General features: G+C 43.3%; 1 protein-coding gene across 2 annotated transcripts in view; it reads left to right on the top strand.

The window, feature by feature from the left end:
• USP6NL (USP6 N-terminal like) overlaps positions 1-19918 on the top strand; it is a 117520-nt gene that overhangs the window by 28485 nt on the left and 69117 nt on the right. The window lies entirely within an intron of this gene.

Genomic DNA, 19918 nt, shown 5'->3' with positions numbered 1-19918 from the left:
AAATAAAAAATATTCTTGGTTTACCTCTTCCCCCCTCTTCCTTCTTACAGATGGCTGCAGCAGAGCATAACTGGCAGCATCACCTTGATGTTAGAATAGAAAAACGACGTTGCATTGAAATATGTTCATCAGATAAGACAACCAAATTACAAAGTGTGCAAAGTTCAGTGTAAAAGATGACTAATGGAAAACTTAAGTTTGAGGTTGTTTTTAGAGATTGCAAGAGGGAGCATATGCTTGGCCACTGCAGTATTTGGGCTGTAAGCCACCGGTACTGCTCCTTCAGGAATCCCCTATATTTCTTTGGGGTACATACCATATCTCAGCCATCTAGGTTGCAGACAAAGCTAATAAATATCTTCAGTTTCAAAGTTAATTTTCATTCTGGAAATATCCCAGTAATAGCTCACACTCGTGAAGATGCTGCCTGAATTTGCTTGCAGATGGTTCTCTGGGAGAACCTTATCTCCCAGACTTTGCAAGAAATCTGTGGTCCTCCTTCTGGTGTATTTCTTTTGAAATAGGTTGTTTATTTTATTTTCTCCATCTTGCATCTAAAGGTCCTGCAGCAAGTTATTAGCGTTTGCTTTCAAGTTATCTTCCACGGGAATGCACGTGAGCTGGTTGAATGCAGTGTGCAGCCTAAAGCTTGAACAGTTCTAGAGGAATTTGGGGGCAAATATTTGACTATCATTGCCCAACATTTCATTTAATAATTGTGGAATCACAGAATAACAGAGTTGGAAGGGACTCACAAAGACCGTGGAGTCTAATTCCTGGCTCCACAGAGGACCACCCAAAAACCAGCCCATGTGTCTGAGGGTGGTGTCCAAACACTCGTTGAACACCGTCAGGCTCAGGGCCGTGACCACATCCTTGGGGGGCCTGTCCCAGTGCCCGACCACCTCTGGGTGCAGAACCTTTCCCTAACCCCCAGCCTGACCCTCCCCTGTCCCAGCTCCATGCCGTTCCCTCGGGTCCTGTCGCTGTCCTCAGAGAGCAGAGCTCAGCACCTGCCCCTCCACTCCCCTCGTGAGGGAGCTGCATGCTGCCATGAGGCCTCCCCTCGGCCTGCTCTGCTCAGGGCTGAACAAACTCAGCCACCCCTCATACGTCCTCCCGTCTAGACCCTGCACCATCTTTGTAGCCCTCCTTTGGACACTCTCTAACAGTGTTATGTCCTTTTTATACTGTGGCACCCAAAACCACACACAGAGCTGGAGGTGAGGCCACCCCAGTGCAGAGCAGAGCAGGACAATCCCCCCCCATCACCCAGCTAGCAGTGCTGTGCTTGAAAAGGTGATGTGAGAAGTCACTTGCTTACCATGGTCTTCTCTAACCTTTAATCTAGTTTGACCTCTTGCTCGAAGGCAGTCTGACTCCAGCAGTTGTCCTTATAGCCAGTGGTAGTGCAGTTCACGTGAAATAAAGCTGTGCAGTCAAGTATTTTATTGATGAAAGAACAGTTATTACCCAGGCTGGGGATTTTAACTTGAGAAACGCTGTATAGAAGGAAAGGCTTTCTTCTATACCTGTACACCTATTTTTTAAATCAGTTTGTTTTTTAGAGCTGGAATGGACAGGGGAGAAAGTAGTGATCTTTATTTTCTAGAATAAAAATGATCTTGGCAATTGTTCAATGACAATTTTTTTTTGTCATTAAAGAAGAAATTATGGTCACATCAGTCAGGATCATTGATTGTATTATGTAGCCCATCAATATGTACATACACAGCTTTAATTATTATCTACCATAGCTAAGGTTGTATTAGGGTGATAAAATTGAGCTGTATTTGCGCAGGCTCTACTGATATTATTGTATTTTGGTTAAAGTTAGGCGTTTTGGCAGTGGTTTTACAGGCAACTAGCACTAGCATAAGTGTCTCTTAAAGATGCCATCCTGCCTTGTTTCAGCTGCTTGTTTTGTCTCCTCATCCCGATTCAAATCACTCTTACAGCTTCATGGGCACTTGTATAGTCATGTGGTGATTCAAAGCAGGAAACTGATTTAAACTAAATTCTAATCTTATTTCTGATTGCGGTAGTCTTAATCTTGATCTGCTTTTACCAGATTGCAATGCATGCCAGCTCCAGGGAGGACACAGCACTGGCATGTAAATAAATCATACAACCATTAGGGTTGCAAAAGCCCTCCAAGGTCATCTGGTCCAGCCACCCCCCTACCACCACATGTCCCCAAGCATCACATCCAACCTCTCCTTGAACACCCCCAGGGATGGTGACTCCACCACCTCCCTGGGCAACCCGTCCCAGTGCCTGACTGCTCTTTCTGAGCAGAAATGGTTCCTCATTGCCAACCTGAACCTCCCATGATACAGCTTGAGGCCATTCCCTCTGGTCCTATCACTGGTTACCTGTGAGAAGAGGCCGACCCCCAGCTCCCCACCCCTTCCTTTTGGGTAGTTGCAGAGAGCAATGAGGTCTGCCCTGAGCCTCCTCTTCTCCAGACCAAACACCCCCAGCTCCCTCAGCTGCTCCTCACAGGACTCGTGGTCCAGGCCTTTCACCAGCTTCATAACCCTGCTCTGGACGCGCTCCAGGGCCTCCATGTCCTTCTGGTACTGAGGGGCCCAAAGCTGAACGTGGTATTCAAATGTGGGGCTGGGCTTCCTTCCTGGCTGAGCCAGTGCAAAGAGCCAGGTGAGCGCAAGAGTCCAAGTTGTTCTGCCTCAGGGTGATGCATACACAAGTACTAACACAGTTGGATTGTTGAACAACTTAAAAATATTTTTCCTCATTTGTGTAGTGTCAGATGCAGTGATTAAGAAGGGTCGTAGTGCTGCTTAGCCATACGTAGCTGTTGATGGCTGACTTTGCTGGCTGCTGATTTAGGCCCTGACTGGTAGGTAGGTAGCACCGTTTAACAAAATATTTAGATGTTGTGTCTTGGAAATTGACCTACGACTTAGCAAAATGAATTCAGATCACTTGAATTTGATTTAGCTGTAGGAGGAACTACAGAAAAATGAGGTACTTCTGTTCCTTTATGCAATAATGTTAGTTAACTGAAATGAGCTGGTTTACAAGAAGGACAGTGCAGTAAAGGAAACAGCTCTCCAGCTTGGTGCTGTGATCTGATATTCTAATTTGTAGTGTTTTTTTTGGGGGGGTGGGTGGAAGGATGGGATGACAGAGCAGGTACCTGAATCCATGAATGGTCGACTGACAAATTACAAATACTCCTGAAAAATGCAACCTTACCTCTCTTTCTGTAGCAGTATAGGCAATATAATAGCTTAACATAATGCTCCTGTTGAGTAAAGAACAGTGCAGCAATGAGAAAAACACAACAGATTCAGTGTTGTTTCTGCTAGATGGGACAGAAATTCAGTGTGGTATAAATCAGCACAGCTGTGTTGGCATCAAGAAACTGATCTGACTTGGTGCAGTGCTTTTTTCTTTCTTTTTAAAAAAGAAAAATGTATTGTTTCTTTTGAGTGTGCCTGTAGGTAGCTGAGAGTTCACAGTTGTAATCCAGTAGATAAAATAGCACATTTAAAAAAAAAAAAAAAAAAAAGAAGGGAGTTTAAAGAAGAAAAAGAAACTCTGTTAATAATCATAGTTTAGTGCTTCTGACAAGATGTTTGATATTGTCATTAGAAAGCTTTAGAACCAGGCATATTACAAATAATTGTTCATGGCTTCAGCCACTAGCTACAGCTGCTGTTTGCACAGCCTGCGTGGCTGTGTCCCCTTTTCTTCCTTTGCTCTCCCCGAAGATGTGTGAAGGCTGTTTGAGGGTGGTGAAGTCCCACAAGTTCTGATGCCCATGAAGCAAAATAGTCTTTTTGTAGCTGTAAGGCCGCAGGGGTGGGCGGGGATAAAACCAACCTACCAAAACCAACAAAAAACCCCACCAAAGCACAACATCAACAGAACCTCTGCTATTTCCCTGACAGGCAGTGCTATAATCTTGCTTCTTTGATTCCAGCCTTCTTCTGGCATGCACTGCACTTCTCTGGTTGCACTGACCACTTCGTCTTGGAGCAACTTTCAGCAGTGATAAAAACCGAATATAGGTTGTCTGCCTGTAACTATAGTCAGAGCTTGATGTTTCATTCACTTGCTGGAATTACTGACTGCTGTGATATTTTTTCCCCAATCTGATGTTCTGCAGTGTGTCTGGGGTAGTCAAATGTGAAGCAACAGTGAGCTGCAAGCCCCAGACTGTCTTCATTTATGTAGCAAATCGAAACAAACTTTTTTTCTTCAGCTAAAGTCCATCTCTAGTGTAAGTATAGTTTTGGTTAAAGCTTTTATTGACACAAAATAGTGAAAAAGTAGAAGCAACCACCTGTAAGCTTTAAGGCTGCATGATTATATATTGTTGTAAGTTGCTGTTTATCCTCTTCTGGTAATAGGCTGTCTTGTGGTTTTAAATCAGGCAGACAGTGGGATGCCTCTGTGGCCTTCAGAGCTTTTTTACAGTTGATACCCGTTGGTTTGGTCCTAGCTGCTGTGCCTGAGTTGCAGGGAAGGGAAACAAAGCCTCCTATTAAATCCCTTGGAAATATTCTGGCGTTGGGGACCAGCTTCATCTTTTCCAGCTGCAGCATGCTGCTGTGTGCTGCTAAGTCCAGCTGGGCTCAGTCCATCTGACCTGGAGTAGCAGTGCTTGAGGAAACTCTCCTGCCTGATTTTACCCCAGCAGAGGAAACACAGAAGCTGGGAGTGAGACCTGCTGAAAACAAGGTGGCTTTCTTGGGTTTCTTGAAAGAAGAGGGCAGCTGTGTGTGGGGAGGTGGTGATGTATCCAAGTGTTTGCTTAGCACTGCAGAAGGTTAATGGGTTACATAGTTTTGAGCTTGAGCTGGCGGGATGAAATGTTTTTGGTTTTCTGGTTTTAGTGATACTGCAAGCGAAACTGCAGCTCTGTTTGCCCTGAGGCATTTGTCCAGTAAGTTCAGAGCAGAGACAAGGGCTTGGCCTGGACCTGAACATTGGGGGAAGGCTTTTTGTGTACCTTTCCTTCTGTAGCAGCTCTTCTCTATTTATTGTGACGTGAATTTCACGACTAAGTGCATGCATCTGATTTGTGGAGACTCTTGAGAAAGGGCTGTGAAACCTGGGTTTGATATTTATTCTGTATGCAGGATCTAGAAAAACAAACCTTGTTCCAGCTTGTATTTTCGTAGTTCAAGGGAACAGATTTTTCTGACCTTGATTTCAGTAAGATCATGGCAATCGTGCATATGTTATTTTAAAATGTGTACAGCTTTTTTCTTCTTCTGGGCTCTTAAAGTATAATGTCAACTTTATTTGACACTGAAAAGCATACTTTTTTCATAAACCTGTGCTCTGAAGATGTGCACCCTTAATGCAATGAAGAATGACCTATTTTTTTTTTGCCTTAAATTGTGCAGTTTCCAGTATTTTATCCTCATACTTATGAAACTTGGAATCTAATGTTAAATATGGATGTTAGCTTCCATGTTCATTGGTTGTAAAACTTGCACAGAACTTATTTAATACATTGAGAGCTTAAGAAGGTGACAGTTCTGTTTGTTAAATTGCAGTGGATGGGGATAAGTGACAGTGCAGAGATGGATGCTAACCAGTTTGCCTGTTTAATAACTTTAAATGTGGTGAATGTTTCAAAGTGACAGGGTCTCAGCTGGACATTTTCTGTAACAGATAATGATGGCAGTCTGGTAGCTTAGATAATGTTTTGGTGTATATCCACAGCTCACAGATTTCCTGGACATTTTATCTGGCTTTTCTGAAGTATTTTTGTGTCTTCTTGAGCTTGTGGATCTTTAGGTATAGCTTATAAGCAAAACATCCAAACTTCTCAACTCAGATAACATATCCAGCTTTTTTAAAAAAGCTGTATCTAACAGCAAATAAAAATATTTGTTTCCAAGTGGAATAGCTTCCCTTGTTTTGTCCCTCTCATTGCATGTACAAGCAGCTAACAGGAATTATCTGCCAGTGTTGGTATTAAACTACCCATAAAAATGTTAATTTGAGCTGAATTTCCAGATCAAACAGAAAACTTAATTAATGTCAGTTAATTAAATTCTTGGTGGAAATGAGAAAATAAGTACACAGATGCCCAAGACTGCTGCTCTCTGCTAATAAAGCAGCTAACAAAACAGTTTCTAGCAGTACCTGGAGGAAGGAAGTCCTTGGTGGGACCAGTTCCTCGAGGAACAAGCGCCGCCCCCTCCTGCGTCAAGTCCCAGGTGATGCAAGTTTCTCTCTGCTGCTGTTATCTCCTGTAGCATTACTGTATGGCAACAAACTCAAACAAACAGAGAGCCATGTAAGTACAATCACATACTTGATTGCACGCAGTCCTTTCCAGAAGAGCGACGCCCGTATCAGATGGCACAGTTGTTAGTCACGGTCACTTAACTCCTCACCGCAGGCCGCAGAGATGAGCACAATATAAATCTTGCAGCCTGTCAGCTACGAGGGCTCTCTGCACGCACGTGGGCTTCATTTTAAGACAAGAAGAGGCTCACTAACTGCAGCCCTTGTGAACAGACTCCGTCCATATGGAGAAGCTCATTGATATTCAGCGTGTGGAGTCCTTCTATATTCCTGTTTGCCAAATATTACTGCAGTAACTCTGCTGGATTGCAGGTGTTTTCTGCTGCCACTTGGAAGTGGCTCAAGTGTATGCTTTTTGATGAATTTGCAGCTTAAGCAATAAATTTACAAGAGTTACTTAAGACTTGTATAGGATTAATTTTGCTTTCACAGTGTTGTGTCGGCTTTGGGGGTTGTGTAGCTCTTAAAGGAGGTATGATCGTGATGCAGGAAGCTGAATCCAGTTGTCCCTGGGGAGATAAAGCTGTGTGCTATAGCGGGTATTTCTCCTTCCCTTCTCTTCCCACTCTGTTTTTTAACCATAACCCTTTCTCATTCTTCACAGGGCATCGTTTTGCTTTCAGAATGCTACATTATTAAAATGTAGATGCTCCATCCCTACTACACAGCAGCAGAGAATCTCCACTCTGTGACAGTAGTCTAATGCATGTTTTAATGAAATATAAATGGGGTGGTAGAAAGGGAAATATTTGTTTTGATTCTTCATTGTAAAATAGATTTCTATTTAAGAATATCAAAATCATTTTTTTTTCCTCATCATTCCTATCTTAGAGATATCTGTGATAAGTGATATCTGCATCATCTTCTCCTCGCACTGTTGCAGCCACCAGTTGTAGCTGAACATGAGGTGCTTAAAATGGCATCTTTCTCTCCATAATTTCTTCAGAAGCAAGTGGTGGAGGCCTGTAACCTATCGATTAATCAGCTTGCACAAAATTTGTTGCATTTATTGACTGGCAAATATTTTTATTCCCTGGAAATTCATGGGAGCATTATGTTTTTTCCCCTCATTGTTCTTATATTATTTTTAAAAATAAGAGTCTCATCCAATGTACCAGGCAAAATATGTAAGCACTAGGAGAGGAGGATCTGAACATATGAATAGGCAAATTTCACTCTGTCTGCTAGTCTACCCTATGTGTTAGATGTTCCCCCAAACATTCTGACTGAAGAATACTCATTTCCATGCCATTTCCCTTTTATCAGTGGTATTTTCCAGAGGTTAAGGCTAAATTTTAGGATTTTTTTTTTTTTTTTAAGAAGTATATCCTTTAAAATTGTAACTTTAATAATTCTGGTTCGTGGATTCATATCACAACTAAAATGGAAGTATACCTCTTTTGATAAATCTCCGTTCTGGGTTGGAAAAAGCAGTAGTCTGAAGGAAATATTTATAGTGCAGTTCATAGGTCTCAAGTGGAATGTTGAGGAGCAGCCTCAATCCGAGACCTTATTTTTTTGATAGAAAGGAAATACTGTTTGTACTAACGAAAGGGCTTTGGTAACATGAAGATGCTGTGATCTTTCATAGATAAATATTTTCTATTTCATTTGAAGCCATCGTTATTTGGATTAGTGAAACAATTCATCATTCAGAATGAGCTTTTCAAATGTTGAGCTTTTTTTGGGATGCTCCCAGAGCTCCCCGGTGTGTGATGTGCTGTTGGTTTCAGGTGTTGTACTGCACTGTGTGAGAGGGAAAATGGCAGCACTGTTGCTTTGCATCCTAATTTTTCTCCTTGAGAAAAAAACAAACAAACAAAAAAAACAAACAACACAGAAAACCACCAATTCTCCCCTTTTTGTCACGACAGCTGTACATTGAAAAGACTTCAACGTGTTTTGCAAAATTTCCTCCTCTCTGCTGCAGCTGCATCAAGTCCTGGAGCCGTGCCTCATCTCAGTGAAAGGAAAACGTTACGTTCGCAGACAGTTGTGTGGAGCCTCTTCTACAAATCAAAGGAACGTGGATCATTAAAGATGTTTCTGTCACCGCTGTGCTGTGAATTAGTACCGTGGTTAGGTTTAAAAACAGGTGGAATGAAGGCTAGTTTGGAGCTGGCCAAATCCATACACAAAACTTTGCAGAAGCTCCCCGGATTGACGTTTGCATTGCTATTTAGCTTATGGGCATGGGAATGACCTTCTAAACTGTGCCGTGATAATTGCCTGTTTTACATTATGTATTAAGCTTCAGAGAAGAATATCCATGGTGATGGAAAGTATTAAAAATCATTGTCTGGGAACTAATAAGAATGTAAAGCCCTTCTATAAATAGCCCAGATAGGCTCTAAAGGGAAAAATGAGCAAATACGCTTAGGCAAATCGAAGGGAGAGGGGCTGTGCTGGGATCGGGCTGTGTTTAACACAACAGTGGCCTGCAGTCTGTGTTAGCAAGTGGCACGGCCCAGTGCTGATGGACCTGGAGAGGAACAGGGATGGTGGCCTGACATCCCACTGTGTTTCAGTTGTTTTTCCTGGCCAGCTCAAACCTTGTCCTTGCTCTTTGGGCACAGCATGAGGTAGTTAGGAGTGTGTCTTGCAGATTAGTTTAATTTGGAAGAAGCCCAGTTTGCACGCTCCCTTGCTGCTTCCCAGCCCAAACTGAAGAACAGTAAATAAAGATAGAGGTGAGCTGGAGGTTTCTTCAAAAAGTACCCTTCTGGTCTAAACCAAAATTCATTTATATAGTTGTGGGAGACAAAGGGATTTGGCCAACCTCTTTTCAGTGCTCTGTAGGGACAGGACAAGGGGCAATGGCCACAAAATGGAGCCCAGGCAGTTCCGCACCAACATGTGAAAGAACTTCTTCACGGGGAGGGTGACGGAGCACTGGGACAGGCTGCCCAGGGAGGTTGTGGGGTCTCCTTCTCTGGAGATATTCAAGGCCCGTCTGGATGCCTACCTGGGCAGCCTGCTGTAGGGAACCTGCTTTGGCAGGGGGGTTGGACCTGGTGGTATCTGGAGGTCCCTTCCAACCCTACAATTCTGTGATTCTATGAATTGCACAGAACATCAGTTGCCTTCTACCCCAGATTTATGATCTTGACAGTGGGTAGACTATTGTAACGAGTGTTTTAGGAAGACGCAGAACAGGGCTGATGTCTCACAGGCAGAAAGGGGATCTAGAAATCGTGCAGTCAAATATTAAAGACTGATGTGTATGACTCATGGTTGCATACTCTCTGACTCTCAAGTGCTAAATTCATGGGAAAATGTCCAGTTGGGTTTGTGTGGCAAGGTTTTGAGAGTGGCAGTCTGCAAGGGTGGCATCTGTGAGAAGAGACCAGGGGCTGCCCCATGTCAGACATGGCCAATTTCAGCCAGCCCCAAAACATGTCCCATGGGTGCTGCAGCTGGGTCCATCAGCAACACTGTTGGTGTCTCTGTGGTGAAGTATTTAGGAAAAGGGTAAAAAAAAAATAAAATGCTGTGTGGCAGCTGAGAGAGGAGTGAGAATAATGTGTCCACAAGGTTGTGTCTCACCAAGGTGGTGCAGAAAGAGGGCAGGGGCTGCTCCGGGTGCTGAAGCTGAAGTTTGCCTGTGGAGAGGCCCCTGGTGGAGCAGGCTGTCCCCCTGCAGCCCATGGGTCCCACATGGAGCAGATCTCCACGCTGCAGCCCGTGGAGGAGCCCCCGCTGGAGCAGGTGGATGTGGCCTGGAGGAGGCTGCGGCCCATGGAGAGCCCCCGCAGGAGCAGGCCCCGGGCCGGAGCTGCAGCCCGTGGACAGGAGCCATGTGGGAGCAGTTCTTGAAGAGCTGCTGCCTGTGGGAAGGACCCACACTGGAGCAGGGGAAGGGTGTGAGGAGGAAGGAGCAGCAGAGAGGAACTGCTATGGGCTTACCACAACCTCCCACCTCCATCTCTGCTGCTCTGCTTGGGGTGGCAGAAGAGAGAAGACCAAGGGAGTGAAGTTGAGCCTGGCAGAAAGGCAGGCTGGCGCAACCTGTCCCAGTTTTATCTGCTTCTCACCATCCTACTCTATTCTTAATTGGCAATAAATTAAATCAGTCTTCCCCCAGTTCATTCTGTTTTGCCCATGACAGCAGTTGGTGAGTGACCCCCCTGTCATTATCCCAGCCCAGGAGGTTTCTCATCTCATTTTCTCCCCTGTCCTGCTGAGTGGGAGTGAGACAGTGGCTGTCTGGCAACAAGCTGAGGTTAACCCACACCTGACATGGACAAACTCAGGCATTGGAAATGTGTTCCTGCAAGATCCCTCCAAGTTCTATTAAACTGCCCATGATGCTAGCGTGAACTCATCTGCCAGTCCTGTTTTTTCTTGTGGATCACACTGCCTGCACACGATCCTGTTCATCAGCACAACCCAGCGCAGTAACTTCCAGCAGAGCCGAAGAAAAAAGAGCGTTGACACGTTCAACAAGCACTGTAAATACAGGACAGGAGGCCTGAGTGATGCCCTCCTAAATAATTTTTCCTTTGTGCTCCCTTTATGCCCTACCCCATATAATCTTTTCACATTTAAATAAATGAAAAGGCTTTTCCGACAAACTTCTGAACATTTCGACTACAGCTTGGTAGTTGGGAATAGTATTTATTGGCGTGCCAGCTGATACTGAATGATTTGAGTTGGTAAGTGGTAGGACTGTTGAAGTCATTAGTGACAGTAAGAAAATTGAACTGCAGTTCAATTGCATCCTAACTAGGGGAAGGACACAATTCGGGAAGGTTTCAGAAGAGATGGTTGAGTAGGAATTAATGGAGATAACACTTTTGGAATACGTGGTGTTTGTTTTTTTTTTTTTTGGGAGGGGAGCAGTCACGGATGGACACAGGAAGCAATATTTATTTGACGTACCTTAAACACTACTCCTGCTGCAGGGTTGTTATTTAATAGCTATTAGATTTGGGTGTTGTATTTTGCCTAAGCTGCCATTCTTGGCGGTTTCTGATCCCCTCTTAATTTCACACAACTTTGCTGCAGTATTTTGCATGAGCTTCCCCTCCTTAACCTCTTTTTGCCTGCCTTTTATCTGTCAGGCAGCTTTCAGCACTTGAGTTTATAGCTTTCTTAGTAGAAGGAAAACATTTGGTTCCAATTAAAACTTTAAAAAAAGGCAAAGAGAAGAATTTATTTTAATACGATGTTACAGAGTTACTACTATGAATTCAAACAATTTCTATTCTCTTGTATTAATTTGAGTGATCTTTTCCACAGTTGAAACAACTGCAGAGGAGTGTTTCCAAAGCAGCATGAGACATTCATAATTCTTCGTTATGACACAAATCTGAGAGCTGCTTCAGTTAAAGTTTGTACTAAATCCTGGATGCCCATGTGAAAACAAGCTCATGTGTCCTGCTTCTTTTCATTCTAAACCCCTGCAGTTATTTTGCCTCTGTAGTCACAGAAAGGAAATTTCAACGAGTTTCCTTTTAGGCTTTTGATTTTTTTTTTTTCCCCATTTCAGCGCTCTTTTCAACAGGGAGCTGTAAAATACTGCTGATCTAATGTACAGATGTGAAGGAGGAAAACAAATGCAGGGTAATAGGAAAATTGCCACTCAGATGTGATGGAATTCCTTGCGTAACAAGATAGCAGAAACCTGGAACAACTCTGTCATTTGTTCATTTATTTACTGTAATTTTGGGGTTGCTTACCTGTAGTTTTGTGCATTAAAATACCTGCGATGCACAGCATAGTTTTAAAATCCCTTTCTGTTAGCTTTAATTCCCTTATCCCTTAGTGACGATGACCCCTGCGTACCTCAGCCTGACAGCTCAGCGCGTTCTGTACCTCATCCTCTTACACTGCCCTTCCCTAAAGCCTGCGTCACGCTTCCTCCCCCACCCCTTCCGCATCCTCCTGTCGCCGCGGTCACGTTTGGGCTTCTCGTTAGGCACGGCTTTGACATTGTCACTCTTCTGCTTTTCCAGCCTCAGGAGGTGTGACGGTGCTGGAGAGCAGCTGCACGGGGTCGTCATCGCCTGGCTGCTCTGGGTCGGCGTGCAGGTTGTGGTGGCCCAGCTGAGCTGCAGCGGTTAGCCTGTGCTTCCCCCAGCTCTGAAATTCTGCCTCATGTGGCTGTCATGCAGCTTTCACTTGCATCTGCAGCTTCAGAGTAGATTTGGACTGCTCAGAACAGCAGTAGCGTTTTATTAAGCTCCCATCGCAGACTTCTGACTTAGCAAAACCTGATTAAGTAGGTGACAAATCCACACATTCATCTTGCGCCTCCTCAGGGACAGGTTTACCTACCTGAAAAAAACATCGCTCAGTTTGTATTTGAGTCTGCGATCCAGTGAGCCACCACCTGGGCTCAGCAGCACCCGGAGAACACCAGCTGGTTGTGGTGCTGCTTTAGGAAGGGAGAACTTCCTCAGGATGAGCATCTCATTCATTTCTCAGAAAAACCTGCCTACAATGCGTGAGCTGGCTTGAATGCTACCTTGGGATTAGCCAACCGTTTGTACCTTTTGGTACAAAGTGTTCTTGGATGCTTTTATTTTTTCTATATTTTTATAGTACATAACAAAATAATGGGAACTGTTGGTCCTTGTGTCAAGTTTTAGGTTTGTGCTCTTTCAAAACAGCTGCTGATGGCAAATAGGGTGTGTGTGGTATCCCTGCAGTGGGCAGGGTTTTCTGCTATGCCACAGAAGAAACTGAGGCACAGACGGCGAAGCTGAGCTAAATTTTGAAACCCTAAATAAAGTTGGTGTTTGTCGATGGCACACACCAAAAGTTGTTGTCTTTTGTGTGGTTTCCATTAAAATAAATTCAAGTTAAAATTTTTCTCTCTCTCTTCCCAGCCTGAAGTTAGGCTGCGTTCTTTGTAAATTCCTCTAGGAACTTGCTACAATAGCAAAAAGTTTGACGTTGGATTTAACAATTTCTCCTCTTTTAGAATATTTAATGTTAATTTTCCCTAATTCTGACTTCTTTACATGATGGCAAATGATAACTGTACTTCTGCTGAAGGGGAAACAATTGATGAAAGGCTGTTGGATTTTCATCTAGGTTGAAGGCCCAGGAGTGATAACTCAATCCTTCCAAAATGCCGTAACTAAAACAACATTTGTTATGTTCAACCTCTATGTTTTTTACCCTACACCTAGATTTTTGGGAATACCTTTACAGAGTTAATGCCTTGGCTTTTTGTATTACAGTGCCGTGTTTTAAGGGGGCACATCACCTGTCTTTAGAGTAACATTGGAAATAAATTTTAGATTTTCACGTGTACTAAAGAAGTGCCTTTATTGGTAAAGAAATAAGTAACCAAAATCCGGAATAAATATATTTTTTTAACCATGCACTGACAAGTTATTTTAGATATAACTTTGCTAGTGAAAATTGAAGCATGAACTTGTTGAACTTTGGTGTGAAGTCGATGAGCTTTAGGATGAGGGAAGTGTCCTGGTGTGACTTCTGTGGTGAAGACGGTGTCAAAATGAGAACTTTGAAGGCAGTTTAGGCATACAGTGTGCTCTGACCAATTTGTTTTCTTATCTGCAGCTTCTGGCTGTAGTTAGACCTCAAGGCTATCATGGATATGGTTGAGTTGATGTCCGGGTCAGCACTCAGCCCTCTTGTTCTGGTCTCTCCATGTTCTGGTCTGCCCTTCTTGGGGAGGATTTTGCCTGGTAACAATTTACTGTGGATTTTGGTTCTGTGAGGGGTATGAAATTTGTCGAGGTTGAAAGCAATCAGTTTGGAATGAAGTAGGTTACTGAGCAGGGCTGAAAGCTGCATAAGGCTTTGTTTATATCTTGTCACAGAACCGATCCTTGCCAATTGCAAGAGGTATTGCCCAAGTGTTGGTGTCAGTGCTGGGATTGCACAAAGCAGGCTTTCTGCTCTGTACTGAGTTCAAAAATCCTTTTAACTCTCTGCTAAGATATGAGAGGCTATGACAAATGGTCAGATTTTTGTGCTTGTTTTTTTTTTTTAACAAAGCATACTGGTAAGAAGTGGATCTTCATTAGTAGGTTTACTGCATCATTGACTTGAGCATTAACAGATAAATCGATTCTGAGCTTAATGCCTGTGTGCCAGGCCTAGCCTAGAATTAATCTCGTGTGGTTTTGCATTATAACACAAACTTCTTAAGGCTTTTGCAGCGTGTTTGTCGCTCTTCATCTTGCATTAGTCCTGAAATAAAAATGCTGACTCTGAGAGAAGTAGCACTGAAAAGTTGTTGGTAAGCTTACAAGTGCCGTTAAGGTACATCATGGTTATCTTCCTATAAACTAGTATTAACGTATACCTGCTGGTGTTCTGGTTACTGAAGTCACTGTTGCTGTCCTGCAGCAGAATACATTAATAATTGGCTTCTTAAGTGAACACGGGATATTTGTAAACTATTTTCAGAACATCCGAAGAACGATCCAAGTGGTACGTCTCTCGGGGATCCGTGCTACTTATTAGGCATAGGAGTGAGGAGTGTAACCTCCGGAGATTCTGTTCAAATTAACCTGTGTTGTTCTTTAAAATCAAATATTCAAATAAGCATTTTCACCTCTGTTTTGTGTTCCTTTACTACTGCAGCTTTGTGCTTGCCTCTCAGTGACCGTGCACTGGCACGGGACCTCAGCATCGTCTGTGCTTTACTGACCTGTCCCATCTCCCCACACTGAGGCTGGGGGAAAAACCCAACGCTGCTTTGCTAGACTGTGCTAATGTACAGGGATAAAAGCTAATTAGTTGTTTCCTCTAGCAAAAAAAACTCAACACTGAATTGGAATAAAAGTGATGGATGGGATGTGTCCAGAAAGTTTATTTTACTGGCACTGCATTTTGTGGATAAACAGCTACGAAGTTTGAGAGATTAATCTCTTTCCCTTAGTGCTGATTTAACCAAACTGAAGTGGTTTAATAAATATTTTAGCTGATGCAAACTAAATGGATCCAAACAAACTTGTACTAGTGTTGCCAAATATCGGTGTAATCTGATTTATATCTGTTAGGTGTGCAGCTTGGGCTTTATCACGACTGCTCCACTGCGTTTCCCAGAGCTGGAGGCCAGGACACGGAGTACAGGGCAGCCTTCGAGCCTTCGTTCTGGCCTCGAAGGGGAAATTCCATGACTCTTTAGTTTGTTTTGTTTACCAGTCCTCGAGAAGTGAAACTAAAAACAAGAGAAACTGGCTGCCTATTGCCGACTTCCTTTTCTCACAGTGGGGATGAAGAAAAAGCTGGCGTTTTCTTCCCCAGTTACTGCTGGTGCTGAACAAACTAATTTACCCTTCAACTGAGTCTCTTATTCCTCTGGTCCTTCCTATACCACTTTATAAACATCAAAACCCACAACCAAGCACTTTACTTAAGGTGATTTCAAATGTTCAGAAGGGATGCTAGTCCTTCCTCTACCAAGTTGCCACTTCATTTTTAATAAAGCAAATGAGAGATATGTTGAGTAGCTGATCTGATTTTTCCAAGTCTCCTTTGGGCTGTGTAGACATGACTGCTGTTGTAAGCAAGCAGGTATCAAATGGGGGGTTGGACCCGATGATCTCTTGAGGTCCCTTCCAACCCCCTACAATTCTGTGATTCACTGAAATTTGCCTTGATGTCCTCCTGTAGTCTTAGTCAAACTTAGAGTCATTAAGAGTAGGTTTAATGTCGCAGAAGCTTCTTTGTGCCGTTCGAACTTCTTGTAGGATTTCCTTAGAGGATGATGATTGTAGCTGTAGGGTGTTCACACAGTTGAAGTGTTTATCTGCTCGAAGATGGACCAGTATGCAGGAGGCTGAAGTTCAAGGGTTGCCAGAGGCTGAAGGCTTGGTTTCGCCTGCTTTTGGGGAAGGACTGATGGCTGGGTGCCCTCTGATCTCTGCTCCAGCAGAAGGGGGAAAAAGACTTTATGTACGCTTGGTAAGAGGAAGCTGGGATGCAATCCTATCAGTAGTATAATAACTTCTCATTTTTTCTGAATCCATTCAAATATTCCCTATGTAGACAAACAAAACTTCATATTTTAGATGGCAAAATGATACAAATACAGATCACTGCCCCCAGTTACAGTTACAAAAGCCAAGGAACACGGCTTCCCTGCAAACAAAGAGCTGCTTCTGAACATTTCGTCCCCTCTACGCCTGAGCATGGCTTTGGTGATGCTTTAAGCTGGGAATAGACACCACATCGTTAAGGATGAATTTTAAAACAGCATTTTTGTTTGCTCCATTAATTTTGACTAATGTTGAGATAAAAATGATTAATCAAGAGACAACATAATTAGTGCAGTATGGCATCTGACTACTTATATTTAAGTCTGCTAATGTGGTAAGCATAACTCTTGGTAGGAAATGTTCTGGCTCGTGTCAGAATCTAAAATATTACGACCATTTTTCTCTTTAAATTGATACTGCAAATCTTAGCGCTGTTAAAATGTTCACGGTCTGCTACTGATTGAAATGTACAATACAGGAAATTCGAGATTATGTTGGAAATTGTCAGAAAATTTCAGCTAATTTTTTAAAAAAGTGTTATTTTGATTTATGTTACTGGGAAAAATGACTTTTACTTGTCACCCTGATGTATGGCATTGGGAAAATGAAGAGGAAACTGTTTGTGGGGAACTGTTCCATTGAATCGTGCTGAAAGATCATTTAGCTTCTGTATTTACTAACCTGTAGGGGTTGAAGGAGCTGTGAACAGGTTTGCAGAACAGTTTTTAGCTTGGAAAACCTCTGAGGATTGGAAACTTGTGCCTGCACTAATAACATACTTCTATCTTAAGGTACGAGGGATCCAAAAATTGTCATTTTTTGGTGAACTTGCTTACAAAGTCATAACTGATACCTGGAAAAGTGCTTGTGTGGAAAGGATGGCTTGACTTACAGTGAGCAGTAGGTAAAATTCCTGAAATACTCCTGGTTTTCCGTCCAACAATACTGCTCCTGTGGTCGTGTGTCTCATCTTTCCATCTAATACAGCAGCTGCTTTGCAGAATATTATGTTTAGACATTAATTATGAAGACTTGGACTGGTGCTGGGAAAGGTCATGAATTTGTAGGGGAACGTGGGCGTAATGTGCACGGGTTGTAGATGAAACAGCTGACATGTTCTAGCAGCGTCGGCTGGAGCCACAGGAGGAGTTCCAGGAAATGTAATCTTTGGAAGTCTGTAAAATGCCTTCTGTGTAGTAGCAAACCTCCTGGTATTTCATGAAGATGGGATCTTTCTAGTTGCTTTTTTGGTGTTTGCATTGCCTTTAAGAATAATGTATAAGTGATTGACCACTTCTTAATGGTCGTAGTGCTGCCTTTTCTTAGCAGCAAGGAAAGAGAAAAATACTAATAAACTCCTGAAAAGGCCAGGCACCAGCTACACCCTTGGGAAGAGGAACAAAAGCTGACTCAAGCAGAGCCATCAGACGTTAGCTAGTTGTTGCACAAGTCAGACCAGTCTTCACATACTGGCAAGCCCCAAATTATACCCAGCCCAAGCCTTTAAAATGATGTCTATTAAAAGCTGCCATAAAATATTTGGGATTGTATTGGCAAGAGTCCTGGGCAGGAGTGTGGCTGGTGTTGGTTTTGTATCCACCCCGCCTTCCAAGAGAGGAGCATCGTGCAAAATTGGCTGTACTCTTTTCAGCGGAGCTTGTCAGAAATTAGCGATTATGCTTTCTTCTGGCTTTGCACCCTATTGTTCACCTCCCATAAATTAATCAGCCTGTGGCTTGTGACTGCACGCACAGCACTCGGTGAAGTGGAATTGCCGCAGATCCCTGCCAGCTCCTGTTGCTCCACTTCGTAACCCTCGCGATAACGTCTGTACGATCGAGGTGCCAACACGAGCCTTCAGACTTCAAACATCCAGCTGGGCTGGTAGTGGGCATGGCTGGTGATGATGACTTAATTTTAAGGTGTGTTTGTTTTTGTGAAACACGTACAAATAATTGTGAATAAGCAGATGGCTGAGATGTGTTTTATTAGATTATATTTTTATTTCATTTTCTTGCAGGTTTATTTTGAATTTTGTTCTGTCAGTGCTCTTATTAACTAGTAAGTATTAGTAAGGCTGTATTATTTCACAGAATCACCTAGGTTGGAGGAGACCTCCAAGATCACCGAGTCCAACCTCTGACCTAACACTAACCAGTCCTCCACTAAACCATATCACCAAGCTCTACATCTCAACCTCTTTTAAAGACCTCCAGGGATGGTGACTCCACCACTTCCCTGGGCAGCCCATTCCAGTGCCTCACAACCCTTTCTGTAAAGAAGTTCTTCCTAATATCCAACCTAAACCTTATTATTTAAAAAACATATAAAAAATAATATGTCCCTAGACATATTGTAGTAGTTAATTAAAATGAGTAGAATTCCCGTAAGTCCTTTCCTCTAAGTCAATTGCTGCTTGAAGATGGCAGATAGTAAGAGTGGGTGTTTCAGTTCTTTGAGATACGTATCGGACTCCTAAATTCTAATTTCATTTTTTGACACAAGCTTCCTCTGCGGCATATAACTTAGCAGGCCTGCCTTGGTTTCCTTGCTCTTGCTTTGAGTCCCTTGGGGATTGCTTTCAAATGGCTTTGAGGCAGCTTTTCGTGGCAGTTAACTCAGCTAATTTCCAAAGTGGCCATTTTCCGTCGGTGACTGCTGCAGCTCGTAGGGGATCCTACAGACCTGCAAGCATTCTGCTGTAAGGAAACGAGAGTTTTCATTAAGGTGAGAGTTCAATAATGTTTCTTCAGGCAAGTTCAGTCTTTGCTTTTGTATCTTCTACCTCTCCTCCTCATACAGTATAACTACAACAGGTTGGACTCTGAAGAAATACTGATAAAATACTGACTTTTAAGAGTGGGAAGGGGAGAATGGTTTTTGTAGTTGGATTTGTAGTTTGTTAGTTGTATTATGAGAAAAATTGAAGACAATTCTTACAGAGCAAGAAGATCACCACTGTGTAAGAATGTCAACAGCAAGAAAATGTCACATTAGAGGGAAATGTGCTTAGAGGCAGGGCAGTGCACTCACATTGTATCAGCAGCCTAAATTATTGATGCTTGGGTTTGGGTAGGGTCTGTAAGGAGTAAATGGTGATGAAGGACAAAGGAGCTGTTGCTCATTTCCAGGCTTAGTGCTCTGCGAGGCAATATGAGGAAGAAGATTGAAACAATTGAAGGAACTTATTTTTTTCCAGTCCCTTGGGGAAAAAAGAATGGTTTTCTGCACTTGATCAGATCTGTTCCTGGCATTTTAACGCTTCTCAGAAGTCAGAGTCCCAGGATGGCTGAGGTGGGAGGGGACCTCTGGGTCCGTCTGGTCCCACCCCTGCTCCAGGAGGGCCACCCAGAGCAGGGTGCCCAGCACCACATCCAAGTGGATCCAAGATCTCGAAGGAGGAGACCCCACAGTCTCTGTGGGCAGCCTGTGCCACTGCTCCGTCACCCACACAGCACAGAAGTGCTGCCTGGTGGTCAGATGGATCCTCTTGTGTTCCAGTTTGTGCCCACTGCCTCTTGTCCTGGCACTGGGCACCACTGAACAGAGCCTGGCTCTGTCCTCTTTGCACCCTCCCTTCAGGTATCTCAGAGGATAAGATCCCCCTGAGCCTTCTCTAGGTGAAACAGCCCAGAGATTGTCTTTCTGTTGGC

This window comes from Aythya fuligula, chromosome 1 (genome assembly GCF_009819795.1).
Source record: "Aythya fuligula isolate bAytFul2 chromosome 1, bAytFul2.pri, whole genome shotgun sequence".
Taxonomy (NCBI): Eukaryota; Metazoa; Chordata; class Aves; order Anseriformes; family Anatidae; genus Aythya; species Aythya fuligula.
Note: the sequence above shows the minus strand (reverse complement) of the source record. Positions and strands in the feature narration are given on the sequence as shown.